At 45.4% G+C, this 23,272-nt stretch overlaps 1 long non-coding RNA gene across 1 annotated transcript; it reads left to right on the top strand.

Annotated features, from left to right (window-relative positions):
* Positions 1-4,830: 4,830 nt before the first annotated feature.
* LOC123022193 lies at positions 4,831-22,272 on the top strand. The gene is made up of 3 exons (XR_006414489.1): positions 4,831-4,888; positions 12,740-12,742; positions 22,262-22,272. It is a non-coding gene; the product is annotated as an uncharacterized LOC123022193 (long non-coding RNA).
* The last annotated feature ends 1,000 nt before the right edge of the window (positions 22,273-23,272 follow it).

Genomic DNA, 23,272 nt, shown 5'->3' with positions numbered 1-23,272 from the left:
AATTTTATCTAGCTAGTGGAAGTCACTGTTGATTGAAAGAGATTTGCTAAAGAGGCCATACATTAAAATAGCTTTGATATACAGTTACATGGCTTGGAATTCTATCCTTGCCAGCTCTGCTAAGAATCTTTAAATCTGCTAAGAATGCACAATGTGAGATAACTTTTTGGAACTGTTAAAATGTGATCACTGATTTTTCATAATATCCCTTAAAGCCGCAGCCTCCTAGACCTGCAAATCATTAGCAAATGAGTTATTCCAACAGAACATGTAGTCAGCGCAGGTGTTGTAACATGTGCTTCCCCCACTTTTGTTTATTTTCAGCCACTTTGGCTAAACTAATAAGTATACATAAAAAACCTTCCTTGCTACAATTAGTCTCTGTAAAGAGCAAATGCACTTCCTTTTCTATAGGGAAGGGGGAATACGTTTCCCTTAGCAATTAGATCTTCTGTCGCTTAACGATGGACAGATGGTGCTGATGCTTAAGCCATTATTCTCATTTAAGAGTGTTTAAGAATGATAATTATGTGGAAAGAGAGATTTCTAGCTCATTGATCAAAAAACTAATTGATGTTAGACGGGGAGGGACATTTGCCTGTAGTGGAGACACCTGTGCGATCTTGTTCACCATCGTCAAGCCAGGCGCTGCTTTTGGGGAGGCTGGTTTGTCTTCCTTTACCTGTTTCGCATCCACCTGCTGCCTCTTGCATTACAAGGTGTGGACTTTGTGCACAGGTACAGTGTGAATGGGGCTTGCACAGAACTTTCCCCATATTGTGCATCTTTGCAGCTCCCTCCTGTGCACAAGCTGGGCCATACATGGGAAGTGGCCACAATCCTCTGAAGATCTTCCCGACACACATACACACACACAGAGACCCTTGCTGGAAGTTGCAAACTGCAACACAGGAGCGCAGATACGGCTGGTGACATCTATGCAGTGATAGGCATTGATGCTGATGGTCCCAGATTTCATTCTCGGCGCTCCAGGCGGGACTGGAGCTGCACCTATCCTTCTGGAATGTTGCAGTGTACTTAATTAGGTGCATCTCTCTGATATGTTATTTGCATATCAATAGCCCACAAAATACTGGGGAGATAAAGGAATCCTTTTCTGAACAGTCGCTACCCCACACTCTGGAAAGATTCTTTTTCCAAAAGTTTCCTTCATTGATCTGCCTGAAATTTGGCATGTTTTATCGCTTCTGGAGGAGGCAACCATTCTTGCAACTTTTATCTAACTATGCCAAGAAATTTAAAATTATAAGCAGTTTTAAGAAAGAAAGTTTTAAGAAAGAGAAAAGAAACAAAATGTTAAGACAACTTGTCTGCAAAAAAAAACCCCTACATGTGTTTGCCTGAAACTTGGCAGATTCATTTACTTAGAAGAGGTTATTGTGCCTGAAAATATAATACAATTCTGCCAAAAGGCAGGTTCGCAAGGTGAGGTTCTGATTTGGGCCTGAGTAAATGGGCAGTCTCCAAATCAATCCAGGGCCCTTCCTAAGTGAACGGAATCCTGCTTCCAGCATAGACTCCTAATATTTTCCATCCTTCTTCCCACCTCTTTCTTTCCACTGCTCTCTTACATGTGGAAAACTAAAGGTAAGCTGACATGAGTGATCCACTGAGCTGCTGAATAAATCTACTGGAAAGCAAGTGCCTGAAATGTTTTTTTCCACACATCACAGTTCTCTGGTAAAGAAGAAAAGAACTTGTTGTCACTGAAATATTCTACACTGCTTGGACACAGACTAAATGGGCTCACTTCCAGCTTTTCAGGAAAAAATAATATTAATTTTCTGGTGTCTCACAGGGACAAGATGTTGACAAAGGTCCAGATTCTGACGTTCTTCAGCTGGAGAAAAATGTGAAATTGCCTTTATGGATACGAGTCTGGGGTTTGACACAATGGCGGCTATATACTGAAACAGTAACTCAACTAATTTATTTATTTTATTTATATTAAAAGTAAGTGCCATTAGGCCAAGGTAATAGGAGTTCAGTCTGCAATGCCATTTCAGTTTGGAAAAGGAGACATGGCTCCAGGCTCCAAATGCCACCACAAGCCCATCCATTCTGGGTCATAAATAAATGCCCCGAGTGAACCACTGATTAATCAAAGGGTTGGATTTTAAATTTGGCTCACAGAAAGTAAATTTCAATGCCAAACATTAATTTTGTTTCCCTGGCATAAATTAGCACTGTAATAAGCCCACTTTGGTTCAGTTGCTCCAGCACCTCTGATGCTTTTTGTCAAGACACAGGCTTACTCTCTTTCACAGCACTATTTTGAAACGTCATCTTGGGTTTGCGAAACAGAGAGCAATTTGCTTTGATATATTTTCCTGTTCTGTAATTCTGTTTGTGGAGAGAAGAGAAAATGGACTTCTCTTCTTATAACCCATACCTTTTGCAGCTTATGCTGCTGGATGCTAATTGAATATGACTTCGTGTTTCTTGGAGGTAAACACTGGATTTCCAAGCACTCATTTAGCCAAAGCAGTTTGGTGTGCCAGTGGGTGGAGCTGGCAACCCCAATTAACAAGGAACTTTTAATGACAACCATCTCTCCTCCTAACTTGTAACTTGCACTTGACAGATTCACTATTTCCTTAAAACAACATTTTGCATGTTAACTAAAACATCACAACTATGTGCACCAGATGATGAATCTGCACCTGAACAGCACCTGCATTGTTCGTTCTCCAGCCCCTCTTTCAGAGGCACCTTTGCTCATCCCCCCCCCCCGCCCCAGGCATCTTGCTTTCTCAGCAGAGAACAGCGTCGTACATTCAGTGCCAAATGCCATCTATTTGTTATCTTCTGTCATAACCCGTTTACAATGAAAAGGGTGCTTGCCACAGTGAGGGCTTACATGGACGCAACAGCTATTGACATAAAGCAGTTTACATTCTGTTTCGGGGCAACCTTGTGGCAACGCAGGGCCGTTTTCTTTATTTTTCCTTTGCAGACGGCTTGGATTACATATCACTGTTCAGGCTGAATTCTGAGGGAGTTACTTCCGCACCCATTTAGGACTAATTAGAGGATGGCAACTTAAAATGCAAATATTCGATCCGTGCTGTGAAGTAACAGAAAGTTCTTTCTCCCAGCACAAGGGATTGTGTAAGTCAAGTTTCTGCAAGACTCTAGCACACACTCAGAAGTCCGTGCAAAGGACGGAAGGCTAGACCTGAACATAGGCAATCTCCGTGGAGCATTAAAAAGCTCCCACTTCGGCAAAGATCCACATGGGCAATGCACTACCTCTGTGCATACACAGAAACATAGAAGCAGAGCGAGTCGGAAGGGGTCTCCTGGGCCATCTAGTCTGACCCCCGGCTCCAGTCCATGTGCATGTCCAGCCTATCCTTGAACACCCTCACCGATGGGGCTTCAGCCATAACATTGCAGTGATGGTGGATCCATTCTACATGCAGATTTTTAACCTTCTTGCCAGTTCTGAAAGAACTTCACTGGCTTCGAGTCTATGCTGAGCATATTTCAAAGTGCTAACAGTTCCCATGAAAGCCCTGTATGGCTCAGAAGAAGGGAGGTCCTGTCGGACTTGTGCGATCTGGTTTTACTGGAATCCAAGCATCACCACCTGGAGGTGCACATACCTGGAATCAGAGGTGTAGTGGAATCAGTGCTCCCAGGCATGTAGCACTGGGACATTCTATTAGCACAGACTCTGATCCCACGTTCCACCTGCACCCGCCTCAATTTCCCTGCTCTCTCTCAGCTTAGCAGCAATTCTCACAGCTGATTTTTCTTTCCCAGCAACAACTGAGTGTTCCTTGCTGTGAAACATTCTGGGGGTGGCAATTGTTTGAATATCCACTTCACACCTACTTCTAACCGATGGAAGCTACCAGAAGACCTGGTTTGCTGGTGTGCCTCAAGAGGACATGGGTGTGGGGACGACCATGAATGGTTGCAGTTCATATTTGCTACGACTCCGCTGCTCAGCATCAAGGCCTGTGAGCAGAAGCCAAGTGCTGGAATTCATTCAGAGTATCCGAATGCAGCCGAGCTCAGTTGTCTTTTCACACACAAATGCAGCCCTGCCTACTCCGACCTTTCTTGCTTCATCTCAGCAATCCTACAAAGGTGGAGCAGGGAGGAATCAATGGCTTACTGCTATCACTAAACAACTGGAAGCCAAATCCTGGCCGATCTCCTGAAAGCCATGCAGAGATTTACCAGAAGATTTTATTTTAACTGATTTGTAACGTTTTTATACCATTTCATATCTAAAACTCCAAAGCAGTTCGCATAACAAAACAAGCCAAAAACTGGGTGAAAATAACAGATAATCAAAAGCATTGCAGCAAAACAATGAATAAGGCAGTCGCAGAATCCCTCACAGGTCAGGGGAAGCCCGTGTGTCAAGGTGCATTTGCAAGAGGTGTGTATAACTTGCCACTGGGTCTGCCTCTCCAACCCTAAGCAGGTGAGCCAAATGGGGGTGTCGACACCATGAAAGCCTCCTTTTGTACCCTTAACTGGCAAGATTCCCATGGTGGTGGGACCACCAATGAGGCTCCTCTGAAGGTTTCAGGGATTCACTGCGTCTGCACGGAATGGGCGTTCTGGTCCCGTGTGGTTTGGGGCTTCGTATGTCAACAACAGAGCTCTGATCAGGGCTTGGTGGCTAAGCGACATCCAGTGTGGACTTTTTCACTGTGTCTCTTGGGGCTCCACTCTCTAGCTCATGGATCCTCAAGCTACGGCCCGTGGGCTGGATCCGGCCCGCCATGCTGATTTGTCTGGCCCGCCTCAGAGCTTTCGGACTCACTCAGAGAAAATGACCTCCGAGCAAGTCCAAAAGCTGTGAGCCAGCGCAGGAGTACTCAGTGGGAAGGCGGGTGTGATTGCGGTCATGCTGGGCAGGTGGAGAGATGGCTGTGATTGTGCCCACCTTCCCTGCACGAGCGCGATCACGTCCGTCTTCCCCAGCCCAGCACAATCACGGACACTGTAGCCATGTCCCTTGAATATGGACATGCTCTTCCCCACCTCATCTTGGGTTTCTGCTGCAGCCCAAGCAAGTGGAGCAAACTTTTAAAATCATTTTTAAAATTTCAATTAATTTTTAATTTCTTTTAATTGTAATTCATTTTTAATGTGCAGTGTGCATAGGAATTCATTCATATTTTTTTCAAACTATAGTCCAGGCCCCAACAGTCTGGGGGACAGTGAACTGGCCCCGTTTAAAAAGTTGGAGGAGCCCTGCTCTAGGTGCTCCACTGAGCATGTGAGCCTCTGTGTCCTGCACTAGCTGCTGCTTCCAGCGCAGGCATAAGGGCAGGTCCTGGCAGGGCACACGACTGCAGCCGCATTGCGAGGCCACTGGTGCAGGCGTCTCAGTGGCCAGGCCAGGGTGCCCCAGTGCAGCGCTCATGCCAATGTGCCTCACAGACACCTCTCTGGGGACCCACAGTGCTCTCTGCTCTTCCTGATTTATATTTTGTTTCCAGGTTTTTCCCCTTAGTTGTTATTTTAGCTGGGAGGTTGACATGCTACAAAGCATTATCTTCATTTGGTTTCAGAAGAATGAGGTTGTGGTTTTGAGGCGGGAGCCTGCCTTTCTTTCATACTTTGGTTCTGAGGTAAATAACTTTCCAATGAGTGTTTGTGACTGGCCCGGCCTGCCATGGTCACCATTTTATGAGTAGGCAGTCTGTTCACATGGCAGCCATGTTGTGAGACAAGTGATGGCAAAATTCCTCATGTGTTCACTGACCTAAAATGCTTGGGTCACTTGGACTGGGCTGTCCCTATCCTAGGCAATATTCTGCCCACACATGTCTTAAAACCCAGATACTCAAAACCCTCCCATAGCAACCTGCCTGTCATCCTCAGAGGCTTCCCTCCATTATGCGAGGCCATGCAGGGCCTGTAGGGGGAAGGAATGAGCTAAATCCAACATCGCACAAGCAGAGTTCCATTCATACCAGGGGGCTTCTTATTGCTGCCACACCCTGCAGTCTCTCACAGCCCCCCTCTAAATCTGCTCCAGGGGTACCCCCAAACATCTGAGAGCAAATTGGCAAGGGGGGGGTGCCATGTGCTACAGTGGGGGAAGGCAAATCCGTTTCAGCAGGAGTTTGGATTCCACTGGCAGATGACAAGGGTTGGATCCAACCTCTTGCATTTTGTCTCTTTTCCTTGCTTTACTCTCCACCCTTCTGTAAATATTATCATAAACATCTCAAACCCAATTAAAACCAAAACTTGTCAAGCATAGAGCTGGGAACATGGCCATGTTTGCTGGGAGTAGCACAGTGTTCTCCTTCCTTTTTGTTTTTCTTTAGCCCATAAAATCCACATGGACAATCATTAGGCTCAGTTAGAGTTCATTAGCAAGACTCTTCTGTTCTAACAAAAGAGACAAGGTGGACATGGTGGTAAACAGCTTGCAAGTAATCAACATGAAATGTCATTTTGCATTTTATGGAGTTCCTTAGAAGCCTGAAGTGCACCACAAGTAGAGATGTATGGATTTTGGTAAATCTGTTTCCTCTGTGATTCACCGATTATCTGGCATCTTCTGTTCTGTTTTCTACTTATCGATGGAATCAGATTTTCTTTTAGGAGTTTATGTTAGGATTTTGTTTCTGGTTGCAAATGAGCACCTCCCAAATTGGTTCTGTTTAAAATCTGCAAGTCCCTGGAGTCTGGCTGCCTTGGAAAAAGCTGGTCTGCAGCCAGATCTGCAAGCTAATTCGCAGAAATCCAGTCTCATTTGAAAGTGTCGTGGATTTTTCCATCAGCGATGCTTTCTGTGTGCAATAAGAAATTATGGTCATTTGAGGTGGATCACCATGGAGGCATTTGGAAATATGGAAGAATAGTTTGCTAAAAAGGCATCTTTTACTGGTAGGACTGACCAGTCCAAGTCTGGTGTAAAGATGAAGGTCTGAACCTTAGTTTTGCTCAACAGCACCTGGATGTCTGGTTGGCCAAGGCAGACACACACCTGCTCTCAGGGTCCCACACTATGATGAGACACACACTGCATTTCTATCTGAATTAGAATAATGATTTCTAAGTGTGCATCTCTTCATGTAAACTATCATATGGAATTTTTAAATGCAAACAGGTGCCTTCTTTTTTTGGTGGGTCATAAGTGGCCACCTTATTCACACTGACGGCAAATCCTTCTATACTTATTTGCCAGCTATAATTCGGTTGCTGATCTGAGCATATAGCTGTACCAGAAGTGCTCCAAAAATGCAATTGCCTTTCTGCACTTGATTGAATATCGATGCATAACACAGTTCTTATTAAGCAGACATGCCGCTTTCCCATGACACAGCAAATATCCATTAGGTACATATTTAATCGAAAGATTAGAGGTAACTGATAATGTTGATATACCCAGAATTCATACGGTGCACTTTTATCCTAGAAAGCTGAAGTAACTGGCAGAAGGCTTTAAAAAAATACAGTACGGATTCTTTGTTAAAACATATCTCCACCTGCTGGCCCACATCTAGACTCTGGTCTGTGGAGTTACACACAAATGTCTTTCAGAAGATTAGCAGTGTTAGTCTGCTGAGGAAAGAACAACAAAGCAACTTGCGGCACCTTAAAGGTGGATTTATTCTGTCATAAGCTTTCTTTGAACTAAAGGCACTTCATTAGATGTCAGAAACAACTCCGGCCATTATATGCTAGGACTGGTCATTTTCAACCCATCATTCAGTAAGAAATTCAAAAGAAATTATTCTGGGCTCTGATGTAGCATTGCAAATCTAATCAAGGCAGCAGGATTTCTTCCGGTATTGTCAAGAGAGCAAAATGCATGGCATGCAGCAGGCCTTCACTCAGAAAGAGCCTGCAGGGAGCACTTTGTCACCCTCAAAAGGTCCCATTCTGTTTTCTGAACATGAGTTGGCACCAATAATGGTTCTTTTCACTGGTTCTGTAAATAGCTATGGAGAAATCTGTGTGTAAACATTAATAAAGCTAATACGGAAAGAGTCATCTCCAAAACCAAACATTTAAATGGATTTCTTCTAATGCCCCACCACACAGAGAGAGAGAATGAGAGCAAAATGAAGCTCACATCTTAATGCAAAATATTTTCAAGCTATGGGGATGGACATGATCTTAAGTTGGGCAGGTCACTGGGCTCCTGATGCACTTCAGCTTTTATTTTGAGCTTTATGGGAGCTATCCAAAATAGCTTCCCCACCATGAAGCACCATGGAGAGTTCTCATGAAACTCAAAATAAGAGCTGCAATGGATAAAGAGGTCAACCATGCTAACAGTCACCCCTGTCCCCTGGCCTCAGTATACTGCTAACTTTTTGAGCTAATCAAATCTGGGTCTGATGAGTGACTGGATAGGAAAACAGGCCTAGGAAGCCATGACTATGATGCTAAGTTGCATGAAGAAAGGTGACCTGTGCATGCACTAAATATATACTAAATAATATTATATTTCTAGTAGGTGCAGATTCTGGACTCTTTATGTGCCTGCTGTAATCATGACAGCTGAAGCAATCATCTTTTTTCCTTCTTTATTTCAATATATGTACTTATCTCCTAAGGAGTAAACAGGACAAGACTCAGGAGGAAGCAGGACTGAATCACTCGGCAGCAGCACTGTCCAATGGCATCTCTACTCAGGAGTAAGCATGAGCACCATGTCTCCAGGCAAAAAAGCAGGAAAAGTGCCTGCACATTAGAATGAACCCACGTGCGGCTTCCTCCACTGGTCCCTCTTCCCTCTTGCCTCCAATCAGCCCCTGGTTCGACAGAAGTGCTTTCTCCTGCCGAGCCCCGAGAAGTCATGAAAACTGCTGGGGGCTGCATGCCAGGAAGGGCTACGGCTGGAGTGAAATGGGGGTGGCCTTATGCACCCATTCCTCTCCCCTCCCTCTCTCTCCACCCTTGCCTGCCCCCCCACATCCCCAACTCACCAACACCAATAAAGATTGGGGAGAAGCCACTGATGCCCGGGGACACCTGCTGTTCTGACGGGCAATGGAATCTACAGCTCTTGTTGCTGTTTTATGCACCCAGTCACCTCCGGCTTGTGCGACCCTATGAATGCAGGTCCTCCAGATGCCCTGTCCTTGGCAGCCCTGCTCAGCACTCAACTCCTGGCTGTGGCTTCCTTTCGGGAATTGAGCCATCTCATGGTTGGTCTTTTTCGTCTTCTGCCTTTTCTTTCCCTAGCATGGTTGTCTTCTCCAGGGAGTCTCATGATGTGTAGCTACGATCTCCCCTGCCCCCTCCACAAAAAAAGAATCACCCTCACCAGCATTTTTTTAAAATTAAGTTTCCACAAATGGAAGTTTTAACTAAAACCTCACTGCACTGGGGGGGGGGGGGTGAGGAGTTTGGAGAGGAGTTTCTGCAGGCTGCCCATTTTCCACCCATATTCTAAAATAAGCAGTTAAAATACGCTAGCAAAACTGCTAGCAAAAATAACCAACAAAGCTGCAGGTGTGATGGATGCTGCTCTGGGCTGAAAGGTGAAGCAAGCTGCTTCACAGGTAGGAATTTAGAGGAACCGATGATGTTCTGAAAGTTGTAGTCAGACTCTTAAAAATGTTGGCCCTCATGGCAGGCAGGGGAGCATTTGGTACTCAATCAAATGTTGCTGTTGGACCAAGGCAGGGTGTGAGCTATTTGGTTTGGAAAATGAATGTTTAACATTTGCACTTCCAAGTTATTTGGCATGTCCATCTCAAGTTGCTTTGGCTGAGGATCTGGACTTAGAAGGTTTTCTGAGCCCTAGGACATTACACATTTTCTAGCACACTGTTGAGTTATGTGTTTCTGGTTTCGTTTTCTTATCATCAACATATTCTCTGAATTTCAAAATTGATGCACCTGCCTGTATAGAATCCGCAGCAACATCAACGCTCCAATAGTGGTCTTCTTCAGATCTGCATCTAAATGCAGCAAAGGACTTCTGGAAGATGGTATACAACTCACCATTACAACTAACCACCAGCTACCCAAGTAGCAGGGTTCTGATAGCTTTCACACAGAGGTCAAAAGAATAATGAATACTAGAGTGTATTTTAAAGCAATGTTTCTTACTGACATTTGGTTTGGCTTTAGGTGGCCTTTCCATTTTGTATTCTGAGTGCTTTCTCATCTTCTCAGTAAAGACTGCCAGAAGAAAAGGGGGCAAACACTCACACACACACAAACCTACACCGTACCAAGGATTCCAGCAACTTTCTGACTCAAGTTATAAATCCTGGCACAGCAAATAGCTATTTATCCTGCCGTATATTTAAGAAAATTAAAAGTGGTACAATAGAATGGCATTTGCTTACCATTGGCAATGACACTAGCAGCAGGACCGAAGACTGTCATTATCTCTGTTATTTTAATGCTCATTTTCCCGTTGGCTGGGCTGGTTGTGGAGAGCCGGTCCTGAGGCTAATTGCATACATAACCAACACACACCCAGTCTGCAGGCAACAACAAGCAATTACATTCCACTGATTAATGTGCATTAATGAGTTTACAGGCTCGATGGGCCAAAGAGGCACCCCGCTAGGTGAAATAATGAATAGGAGATTGTCAGATTAATTAGCCAATCAGACCTCTAACTTTATCTTTAGCTTTAAAAGAGCCACATATATCTTGGGGATGGCAGATTTCTTTCTTCTTAAGGGGAAAAGCTATCGCAACTTAAGGATTCCCGCTGGATTTGCTTTAGACAAGATGGCAGCAAAGGCCATTTAGAAAAGGATTTTAAGGGAGCGAGCTGGTGCATACTTGGCCACAAGCCACTGTGGGGAAAGTTCCCCGGAGGGATTCTGATAGCTGCGTTCAGACCGTGTGAACTGCAGTGGGTCACACTCCAGCTTGTGGCTCCAAGTGAACTCACTCAGCATGAGCTGTCTCTTTGCCCAGTGCTGGGAGCTACAGGGCTGTTTTTCTGCCTAAAAATGCATAGGATTGTGTCCATACGGTTTTTTCCAGGTGTTCCACCTTGTTTTTTGAACTGCCTAGAAAACGAGAGCTAATGGGCAATACAGAAACAAATAAATGTATGCATATTAGCATTATATGCCAGGTGAAAATACACTGAGGGTGTTCTCGGTCATGTTGCTCTTGAAGCATTCTAGCTCAAAATCAGGTCATACTGCAAAGGTAAAATAAACACTGCCCCAAATGCTCCTTTGATTACATGGGACCCTCTTTCCCTTCCTCTTCTCAATTATCAGCTATCAGCTGCTAACATGAATGGCTCAAGAGCAGTTTGAGCCTTGAGTGTGAAAAGGCTTTAAGCACCGGGTCCTGCGGGGCTGCCTGTAACGCCTCCAATATTATTGGCATCCTATGGAAGCTGGGAAGAGAACAGAGGTGAAGGTCACCTCCACACTTCTTCCATTCTGCAAAGCACTTAAGCTGCCGAATCGGGTTCAGTTCAGCACTTCAGAGCAGGAAGGGGAAGAATATGTCATATAGGGGAAGCACTCATCTGCTCCCTTACCCACCCCCTGGAATGCCCTAAAGACCTTCTCTTAGGCACCTGTCATGACCCTGAAGGAGCAATGAGTGCTGTTCTCTCCATGCCAGCGGAAGGATCCGAGGGCAGATTCCCAGCTTTGAGGTTAGAGCAATTTCCAGCCTCATAACTGGGAATCTGAAGAGTCTCCTGACCATAGAGACACTGTCTTGTGGTCACAGGACTGTGCTGTAAGCCCCGTTTTTCCCGTGCATGGGGCAGGGAGGAGTGGAAGAACAGAAAGTTTCCAATGGTTTACTGTCACCTTGGCTGAAAGTGAAGTCTTTGCTATAGCTCCACTAAAATTCAAGGATATGACTAGCAATAAACGTCCTGAAACATTGATTCTGATTTTAGAGGTTGGGCTCTATTTCATGTCACAATCTCATCTCTTGGCGATCTGTGACAGTCCACAGCGTTGACTGACAATGCAGAAATGAGGTCCCTCGACCAGAACTGCACGTTAAGTTTCAAATTCTGCCCTTTTACCTCTCCAGTCATAGATGGATGAGAAAGCCATTTCATGCAGAAATCGTATCTGTCTGCGGGATCTATGTGAGATTTTTTTTTCCTCCTAGAAGACATCTTTGGAGACAGACGCCACACTACAGCCTTTCCAAGACCTGCTGCCTTCCGGATTTGTCTGGACTGCAGCAGCCTTCCTCTTCATCCTCCCAAGCCACCAAACCTCCATATGTAATTTAATATAATTCAGCCTCTAGGGGGTGGGTGAAAGACATACACGGGCGGTGCCAATTTTGCGCCCAGACAATCCCGGTAGTCATTAGTCTAAAGGAGTTTGATGCATAATTCATTGCAGAATGTTTTTGGAACCAAAAACTCCAGAAGCAAGGACAAATGTATCGCTTTTTCTGTGCAGATGTATTTTCTCAGAATAGAAGCAAAAGTGGCTTCTCAATTTTAGATTTCCTCCCTCTCATTTAAAAAAAAAAAAGTTGGTGCATACCACTCATCATATTACTACTTTCAATGACACTGGAAAAACTGAAACTGTGTAAGAGAGTGAAGAGGGGAAGCGGGAGGTTTACACTAATTTCTTTGTGCAGCTGAATGAGTGGGCCGCAGGATGAGGTCATGGACAGAAAGTCTGAAGGGCTGGAAAACATCCCACACGCGTCGCATCTGAATGTGGGCCCGGCGCAGTGCTGGATAGGGCCATCTTTTGTGACACAGCAGTTGGTACCCCCCAAGCAGAGTGCCTAGTCACAAACGGCACAGCGCGTTTTTAAAACACACACTAGAAGTTCATGGAGATTGCTTTGGGGAAAGCCACGAAGATGGTCCAGAATAGCAGCATCCCTGGGGTGCGTTGAAAATATATCCACGGCTGTGCAATGCTTGAAAGTTCTTGGGAAGGAAAAGCGTTGGGGGGCTGCGTGATACATATATGCAGAGTGTTTGTTTCTGTCACTTGGGCTTACCAGGAACTAAGCACCACTGAATTCCTTGAGACCTGATGGACATGTACAGGATTGTATCCTCTGATCCACATATACAGCATTGAACGGGTGAGGAAAGATCTGATGAATGAAGTCCATGCTAAAAGCAGGCTCCAAAGAGCAAGCGAGAGGTGGGAGATAGAAGGACATGTCCTGCACTGACCCCCAGCACCTATCATGCTTGTGCTCACATAAACACGGTGTTTGCATGCGCGCACACAAACACAGAGTTAGCCGAAAGTACAAGATGGCCAGTCCTGTAGTCATGAGGACTAAAGCCATGCCCACTGCAGGTTGTTTTGGGTGAGTAACATGATTGTGCAGCACATATATATTGCATGCACACATGAACACCCATGGAAAGCCTGAGGATACTGCCTAGACCCTGGTCTTTGGTTTCAGGTGGAGGGTGCTGTGAAAATGGTTTTGGAAACCGGGGACACCTGTGCACAGGTAGAGCAAATGGGACATTTCTCCAGCTGTCATCCTTCTAGCAGCATTGTTCACTTGCAGGTTTTAAGATGACAGGAGATCAATGCCCCTCTCATAGAGAAAGCGACTTTGGGTCTTTCTGGATAATAGGAAGAATATATCTGGGTGGCAAGAAACCTGCCAACCTTCAACAGAAAGCTAGTCTATGCGAACCGATGGGGGCCATTCTCTCCTCACCCTTGCTAAACAGTGAAACTGAATTAGTTGTCCAGTGTAAACAAGAATTAAGAAATCTTCCATTCATTTCCCAGAATTTTCTCAGCTTAAAAATAACATGTACAACTAAGTACAAATAATTCCTCTTTGAGAACCCAGATTCCATGACATGAAACACTGTAGCACGATGCAGAAAAGTTACTCCTTTTATACAGTGCTGAGTGAGTGTTCTGTTATTTTTTTTTCTATTTATATCCTGCCTTTTTCCCACAAAGGACTCAAGGCAGCTTACATCTCCTCCTCCATCTTATCCCCACAACAACAACCCTGTGAGGTAGGTTGGGCTGAGAGTCTGTGACTGGCCCAAAGTTACCCAGTTGGCTCCATGGCTGAGTGGGGACTAGAACCCAGATCCTCTGAGTCCCAGTCCCATGCTCTTAACCACTACACCACACTGGCTCTCATTAGAAAGACACACATCAAAATGGCATCATGTTAGTTATATACACAAAGACGAGCATCAGTTCTGAAGGCTGAATGATGTTCTGAAAGCCATGGAAAAGCCAGATGGCGTGCCAGAAGATGAGCTAGTAGCACTGGCCTAAGTCCAACGTTATGCAGGCAGACTTCTGCTAAGTTAATGGGAGTTTCTCTTCCCTTTCTCCCCTCTGTAGCCCCTAGAATCATAGAATAGTGGAGTTGGAAGGGGCCATGAAGGCCATCCAGTCCACCCCCCTGCTGTTGCAGGACACCACATTACACCTTCCCACTCACGTGGCTGTCCAGTTTTGTTTTTTTCTTTTGAATGTCTCTGGAGTGGGAGAGCCCACCAGCTCTCTAGGCAGCTGTGGAGAACTACACCTGCCCCAAAGGGTTCTCCAACCCTCGGGAGCAGGAGTGGGCGGAACAGCGGAGGTTGCCAGGTGAGCAAAGAAGGGGCTAGTCCCATGACTTCAGCCCGGTCCATCCATGGGTGGAGGGGCACCATTCAGTAGAACACCTTCTGAAAAAGTCTCTACTTCCACCTCACTTTCCAAGGGTACAATCCTAAGCAAGTCCAGACAGAAAAAAGGCACATAACAGGGGAGAGCTGAGAATTACCAGCCTTTTTTCTGTCTGGAATTTCATAGGATTACCTCATAAATATATTAAACTGTTTCATTTTTTTAAATGATGTTTTTTGTTTCATTACATGCAAAATTCTACTTTGTACAAAAAGGCCAGCAATATAACTGTAGAAGTGTTCGGCAGGACCAAACTTACTAAAAAAAGCAACTACAATCTCTGATAAAATCCACCTGAAATCATGCTTACTGGCCCAGTTTCGTGTCCCTTGTCTCCAAATGTCTGCAATTCCCCAGACATTTTGCACGCCTGTTTTGTCTGCATCCATCCAGTTTGCATGTTTTTAAATTAATTTACATACATAATTGCCAAGAGGCCATGAGGAGGGTAGAGAGGTTTATTTTGTTCTATTTGTATGAAAAATGTATATCCGACCTCTGTGCTGTAATTTGCAAGGTGGCTGGCAACATAATTAAACACAGCAATTTATCAAACAAACAAACAAAAAGACCCAGCATCAAAGAAGTAATTGGTATCTGGAAAGAAAACTAAAATGTTTACTCAGAAGTCCTACTGAGCTCAATGCAGATACCCCCTAGGTAAAGCCTGCTTTGGATTGCTAGGCACAAAATGATTTTAGGCAGCTTAAAAGCAGGTTTTGAAACAGCAGTAAACGGGGGGAGGGGGGACATAATCAATCGACACAAAATCCAGTGAAAATCCTGTATCAATGGCAGTGTCTTTAAAAGGGATCTGAAAATCTCCAAAGAGGATGATAGGTGAATCCAGGGGTAGGGGATTTCATAAGAAGGCAGTACACCAAATTGCCCAGCCCGCCACAGATGTCCCTCTCATCGCCCCCCTCATTGAAGAAGAGGGTATTATAATTTGCTTATGCATTTATTTATTTTTACATTTGTATGCCACCTTCTACTCCAAGTGGAGTCTCTGGGCAGCTTAGAACACTTAAAATCACACAGTCATTAAAACAATAAAACTATCAAGCATACAAGCATACAATAATAAAAACAATCAAATATCATAAAAACAACAATAAATAGGTCATTGCAATAAATCCACTAAAATCACTGGAGAGACAACCATAAAATGATATATTATTACAAACATTAAAATTAGTTGTGAATTTTTATTGTTAAAATGCCTAGAAAAGAGCAATGTTTTTGCCTGGCACTGGAAATGTTGGTGCCAGACAAATTTCTATTTCTAATGGTATAGTTTAGCAGACTTCAATCCATTTGGAGCTTTAATCATGAAAGCCAGCACTCTGTGATACATCCAGAAATAAACGTTATTCTGTGAATACATCTCTGTAAGTGCTGGTCAGATGAGTTCCATGCTCCCCATCAGAGCTTTTCTGCTCTGCCCTGCACTAAATAGAGCCATGTAGCAGCTGAACTAATCTCTGGAATATATGAGATCATCTCCAGATCTTCTTCTCAAGTTTCAGCTGGAATAGGAGAAATTGCGAGCCTGCAATCATGTTCTGAATGCATGTGGTTCCCCATGGATTAGTGCTCATCAGTTCTGACATATCTAGGTTAAAGTTTGAGTTTCTCTTTCTAAAGCAGGGATCCTCGCACTTTTTCAATAGGGGGCCAGTTGAAAGGCAGCAGCTACACACACGGGCCAATGGGAGGGGGGCTGGTGAGCCCTCGTCGGCTGCGCGCAAGGTGGCGTCGGGTGCGCATGCGGCGGCTTGCTTGCTCAGAGATCTCCCAGCCAGTTCGAAACCACCTCCCAGCAAGCAAAGCAGTGGCGAGCAGGGGAGGCAGGTGGCGGCAGCTTGCTTGCTCAGAGACGGTTTTGAACTCACTGGGAGATCTCCCAATGAGTCAAAAACCATCTCCGAGTGAGCAAGCCACAGTGAGCATGCACACGGGCGGCAGCGCAGGCCAGATGAATGGGCATGGCGGGCCAGATCTGTCCCACGGGCCGTAGTTTGAGGACCCATGTTCTAAAGGTTCAAGTTCCTTTCTCAACGGTTCCTGTTTTAGAAATGAACCAACTTTCTTACAAGCATTTGGTATTATGGAGTATGTGCCCATGGAGATGAAAGTAAGCAAACTAAAATAATGGTTTTGTTTGTGCAAAGAAGTTCCAGGAAAATATGGCACTTATGGGAGCAGCTTTTGTTTGGTGGTAATGGTGTGGTTAAAAGTCCTTCAAAGAAAATAAGGTCCCTTGCTCACTTTTCAAGCACTCAGCAAGCAGCAGCACCAGGAAGCCCCAAGAGAGGATCTCATGGTTAAATTCCTGGCTTTTCCGAGAAGCACAAGCATCCAAAGAGGCTCCGGGGACAGAGCAGGATAAGAATGGGAAAGGAAAAAGTGTGTTCCACAGTACCAGCCACTGGCACCCTGCACCCTGAGGCATTTTTCTGAAATGCTTGTCTCTTCCCACAATTTTCAGTGAAAATTATTTTCACCCTCCCGAATAAATGACCCAAAGAAATCCTGGACAACCCCTTGACAGCTGCCCAGTCCTGCCTGCCCTTGGCCTCCGTTCTAGTCCCTCTGAGCTTCCTCTGAGCCCAGACTTTGAACAGTACCTGGGCCATGTACTGTTTTTAAACAGGATGTTTTTTAATGTTCTGACTTGGACAGCGTTGCTATTTCATTCATTAGGGAAACTGTTATTAAATAAGTGGCTACAGTCTGAGAGCAGTTTTCAAATTAGGAGGATTCTTACTTTCACAAATGCATCAATAGCGCCTTATTTTGACCATCGCTGTGTTTGTTCAAGGCTCACGAGCACCATCTAGTGTTCCTTTTAAGAACTTCCTGCTGCTGCTAGTTGCGAAGTCGCGTCCGACCCTTCGCGACCCCACGGACAACACTCCTCCAGGCCGTCCTGTCCTCCACCAGCCCCTGGAGTCCACTTCAGCTCACTGGAGTGTTAACATCAGGAATGCGGTTTGTGGGACACAAAGCAGAGTCCGTCGCGTTGCCATTTCTACACTTCTCAAGTAGACTCTGGGATGATACTGACAGCGGAAGAGTTGCAGCTTTGCCTTTGCGCTTCCAGAAATGCTTCGGATGCCCTTCACGTGAGACCGAGCACAGTGGCTGAGCACCCGTGTGGCTCCAAGCCCGTGAGCCCACACTCGTTTACATGACAGAAAGGAAATTCAGTGGAAATTACTTTGGAACAGACTCGTGTGGGATTTTGCCATGAGCTATGTCTGAAAGGATTCCCCAACAGCTGGAATCATATCTCTGAGATTAAGGGCATCGCTGCATGAGGCATCTCGTGTGAGCTTGTGATCCATCATTTATGGATCCGAGGGCCCTTCGTTTGTCCTTAATCAGAGCTTCTCCCATGTTTCTTGACCAATTTCATGGAGGTTTTTTTTTTGAAAGAGGGATGCAAGTCTGGCATTTCTGTTATTCACTGCAGTCCTGAGTTTAGTGCCTCGTGTAGGGAATCTCGACCTCAAAAGGTGACCTAGGTCAGTTGCTTTCTCTGCCAGCTTCACACCCCCTGTGCCCAATGCACAAGTGGTGTTTGTGTGGTCTGTGGGAATGAGGCGGGAGCATCAAACACAGCCGTCTTCGAGTGCTGGGAGTGAGAAAGCTGGCTGTTTGGAGCACTCATTCTCAAGGGCTGCTAGCTGGGAGTTGGGGGTTCCCAGTCACTTTACGAAGCAGAACTGGCGTTAGCCTGGGAACGTGGGCCAGACCGAGGGACTGAGATGAGACCAGCCGGTAAGGATACCTCAAGGCCAGGCCCCCCGTGGGGGGAGGGGGCAGCAGAGTCTGGGACGAAAAAAGATGTAGAGTGGGTGGGAAGGGACTTGGAGCAGGAGAGTTTCCCAGACTTCGGCAAAGTTGGATGGCTCTTGAAACATCAGCAACAGAAAGAGGGAGGCCCAGTTACAGGAATGGAGTGCAGAGAGGAGGTAAAAGAAGGCATATTTAAAAAGCCATCCTTGAGTAGCTATTTCTCCACAGCTCATCATTTCTGCCCATTCTAAAGACATTCCAACCTTCAAAATCATGCCAGGACACCTCTTTTTCTAACCCTAACCCTACCCTGGTGCACACCCCGAACCCTAATATAGGGCTAAAGTTCCCACTTAAAAGAGGGAGATTTTGAAAAAGCCATTTTTGAGTAGCTTTTTTCTGCACAGCTTATCCTTTCTGCCCATGCTAAACACATTCCGACCATCAGAAGGAGTTTTCCTGGAGGTCAATACTAGATCCACATCAACAAACCACTCAGTGCATGCTCAGAGACTCATTCTCAGTTTTTGTACTTTCTGGTCAATAAATGATGGTTGCAAAGAAAAATGCCTGTGGGTTTTGAAGGTGCAAAGGAGGAGCTCCAGCTCTCAACATCAAGGTTGCTGCTGCTGAAGGTTGCCCTGTGCTCTTCTCCACTGCCAATGATATTCCAAATTGTCAGGTGGGCATCTTGAATGCTGCAAGCAGGCAGTGGTGAATGGGAGGTCAGAGTAACCAATCAGGAGCTGTTGCTTCTGTTGCAAGGCGTATCTAGACAGTGGGAAAGCAGGCAGGCGTGTCTCCTCCAACAGTGGCCACTCTTTCCACAGGTCTCAATGGCTGCTGCATGGAAACCGTACAATCAAAAAGGATGGTATTCATACAACAGACCTCCCTCCCTCCCTCCCTCCCTCCCTCCCTCCCTCTCTCTCTCTCTCTCTCTCTGGATACATGGAGACCATCCTTACCACACTGTACCATCTGGCAGGCTTCACACAACAATACAAACCAGGCCACAGTAGTTTCCATAATGGCTTAGCATTGTCTTGGGCTGCCTTCAACCTTGCCAGTGTGGGCCACGGCCTTACTTACTGAAAGACAGAACAGACAGTGAACAGTTTCTGCAAATGACTATCCCAGGACCTCATGCTAAACCAGAACACACTCATTTCTAAAACCTCAGGGAAAGTATATTCTGTCTTTGATCCAGTTAACGTGATAGACCATCCAGCTTCCCTGCTTCAACTTGAATTTAGTTCTTGACAATGAGCTGAGTCAAAAGAGTACTGAAAAGACTAAATCACATTTGATTCAACAGGGTGTAAAACAGACCACACAATCTGGAAGAAGAAGACCGCTTCACAGAAGCAAAGCGACAAAACTAGACTGCAACACTATTTTTGTCCTAGCATGGTTGTACTGCACCCCAGATCATCATGCTCAGGGTGATCTTGTGATGGGAGGCAAAGTCAGGAAGGCCTACGACATGCTATTATAATCAATAACTTCAATTATTCTCACATTGCATAGATAAAGACATGCTGCCATTGTGACAAAGAAGTTAATTTCCCTGACAATCGTGCCCTAGAACAGATGGAACCAACCAGAAGGGGACAATCCTGTACTTGATCCTTAAGTGGTGTTACCCATGAGATGTGAATGTTGTGGAACCAACTGAAAAAACCAAGGACCATAATTCTATCAACTTTATAAATATTTCTGTAGGAAAATGTGAAGGGAGTCCAATGGAGTCACATTTGACTATAAAAGAGAAAATATCTCTAAAATGAAGAAACTGGTGAGAAAGAACTTGATAGGCGAGTCAGATGGTTTCCTTCAAGAGGAAGCTACCGATAGACCTCTTTCAACAGACTATCCCAGATTTATTTTATTTGATATGTTGTTCTTAATCTGCATTTAAATTGCTCAATTTACATTGCTGCAAACAGCCCAGAATCTCTGTGAATAGAGCTGTATCTAAAAATCAGTAATCAATAAAGCGGGAAGAAAAGGTCTTTGGTTCCCAATCAGCTGCACTTCCCAATTAAGCCGCTTCCAAACATAAGAGCCAATTTGTTGTGCTAATTCAGACACGGAAAGTGTGCCGAAACAATCACACTTTCAATGGATTGCACAAATCCCAAGATCACACCCACAACATCTTCTGGGGAGCGAAACAGGGACACTGTGACCACAAGCTGTTTCCTTTGGAGTCACCTTGACCCTAACCTTCATTGGTTCCAGCTCCATAGTTTTGGCCTGGCATGGGGATTGTACCCAGCTTCTGCTGGCTGATTTTGCTCCCAGTCTGGGAATGATGGGTGTCCTGGCTGCACAACAGCATGCATTTATCATGAAGGCCCTTACTTGCCTTATAGGGTGGCCATGTGCCCTCTTTTAGAGAGGACTGTTCTCTGTTTGAATTGCTGCCATAAGACAGTCCTCCGTTTAAAGGGCTTGTTCAGCCCAAGACTTATTTAAAGATCAAGAAGCCTAAGAAGGATTTGAGGCTGCCTTCGATGGCACCTGGACAGTGGAATAAGCAAGGCATGCAGGTCACCTAGTCACCATCTTCTACACTGTTGTGAGATGTACTATATTTCTGGAGCCAGTGTGGTGTAGTGGTTAAGAGCACGGGACTGGGACTCAGACAATCTGGGTTCTAGTCCCCGCATGGCTATGGAGTCAACTGGGTGACTTTTGGCCAGACTCTCAACCTTGCCTACCTCACAGGGTTCTTGTTATGGAGACAAGATTGATAGCAGCAGGAGGAGAATGATGTAAGCTGCTTTGAATCTGTTGTAAGGAAAAAATATTCAAAACCACCAGCCATGCTACAAAGGAGCAAGTTGGACCACTGTTTGTTGCTGTTACATACATACGCAGATGTACTGCACACATATGCAGTATATCCCTCTAAACATCAGTGGGAGTAAGATTCAAAATGTAGCATAAAGCTCAAAGAGACAAGGCATGGAAGAATGATAATCACCTCGCTCACCACTTCTCAGATCAGAAGAGTGGGAAATCCCCGCGGGCAGGAAAATGCAGGGACTTTCCCGTTTCTAAGGATGTTATGAAAACACTGACCAGCCGTCCCTTGTACGATGCTGCCAACCACAAGAATATCGCATTGCATTCAGAAAGAAAAAGACAAATGGTTTCACACAGCCCTTTATCTAGTTTGCCAGCTCTCACAATTTCTGTCAAAGGCGAATCTTACCTAAGTTGCGCACACCCCTGTCATTTCAGGGTTAGGTTGTTGTGATATAGCTCAGACAAATTTGCCCATGAAAAGGTTCTGGAAAGTTCCCCTGCTACAAAATGTGGTGATGTGATTCCTGATTAGAGTTTTACCTTATAATATCGGTATTCCATCACTGCAACGGCTCTTCATTTGCTTCCTGGCACAGTTCAGTTCAGGATGCCTGTTTATTCCTTTAAAATCCCCTTTCAAAATCAAGGATATTGATTGGACCATCATTTCTGATATTTTCTTCTCCCACGTGTGTCTGTCTTCATGCTTCAGACAACAGGATAGCCCTAGCCCTAGTGCAGTTATTATCCAATCAGCTGCAGGAAAGGCTGAGTGATATGAAGCAGGCATGGCTGGGCATCTGTGAGGACCACATGCCAGGAAGGCTCCCTAAGAAGTGCATCCTGGAACTGCTGCGTTGCTTCGCCATTGTAACCTGCTTGTTCACCCTGCTCTTGCTCCATCCAAACAGTGGTGGTGATAAGAAGGACTAGAAAGGCCCAGGACAGCATGGATACCCGACCGAACAGCGTTATTAACAAGAACCAGCTGGAACGACAGCACAACTGGCTGCCTCTGCTCGGACTAGGCATGTGCAGGAATCTCTCCCAGGGCTGGGAATCTGGCAGACCCCCTTGGCTCGGCTCCCTGGGCTCCGGTTTGCTTTGTCAAGCCATGAGTCTGAATGCCTGCTGAGCTCACTGGGTGTTCGTGGGGCGCTTACCAGGAACCGAACCCTGCGTGCCATGAACCCTCTCCAGCACCATGGGCAGCAGCTGTTTGTGCTGCTGCCCCTGATGCAGAAGGAGATTGCCAATTGCGCAACCTCCATTTCCAGGGGCTTGGCTTGGCTCATTTGCAAGACCAGCCTGAGCACAAAAGGAAGCCCACAAATGCTAGAGGGCTGGATCCTGGTGAGCTACATCCCAACCCTAGTCTGGAGAGCAGTATGTGCAACCATGAAACTTCTAATCACAGCTGGACAGCTGCTGAGGGACCACATCCCAACACAGACCACGAAGACCCACCTGGAGCTGCTTGCCTACTTCATCTTCTTTTGCGCTGGCCCAAACAACGGTGAGGAGCAGCGGCAGATGCCTCGGCCTGCCCCTCGCAGGTTCTTTGCTTCTCCATCAAGCAAGTAATGATGAGAAAGAGGAGGAGGAGGAGCTGACAAGTGGAACTCCCAAGGGAAAGACCTCCCTGTCTTTCTAGGAATGATGGAAACTGGCAGACCAGGGAATGCTTGATGAAAATTACCCATTTCTCTTTAAGAGGCTTAGCAGAAACTAATTAGGTTGCTTTCCTCCTTCTTAATTCCCCCCTTGGGTCTCCTCATAACTTAACTCTTCATATTTTATGCCCTTCTTCTCTTTATGTAACCATGCCCCACTTTTTCTTGCTAAAATGACTAATGTTGTGCTTACCGTTTGCTTCCGCACTGTTATTTCTTACATGGCACAAAACATGAGCGAAACATACCCCCTTCGGTGCCCACATGAAAAGCAGAACCATCACTATAACCTAAGCAGAGGTCTCCGGATTAAGTTCAATGACAGTTCTTGTAAAACCCAAGCCATTCCCCTTTCGGACCTCTCCC

The sequence above is a fragment of the Varanus komodoensis genome, unplaced genomic scaffold (assembly GCF_004798865.1).
Source record: "Varanus komodoensis strain SLA01 unplaced genomic scaffold, ASM479886v1 scaffold19, whole genome shotgun sequence".
Lineage (NCBI taxonomy): Eukaryota > Metazoa > Chordata > Lepidosauria > Squamata > Varanidae > Varanus > Varanus komodoensis.
The sequence above is the reverse complement of the archived record's forward strand: the minus strand, read 5'-3'. Positions and strand labels throughout refer to the sequence as shown.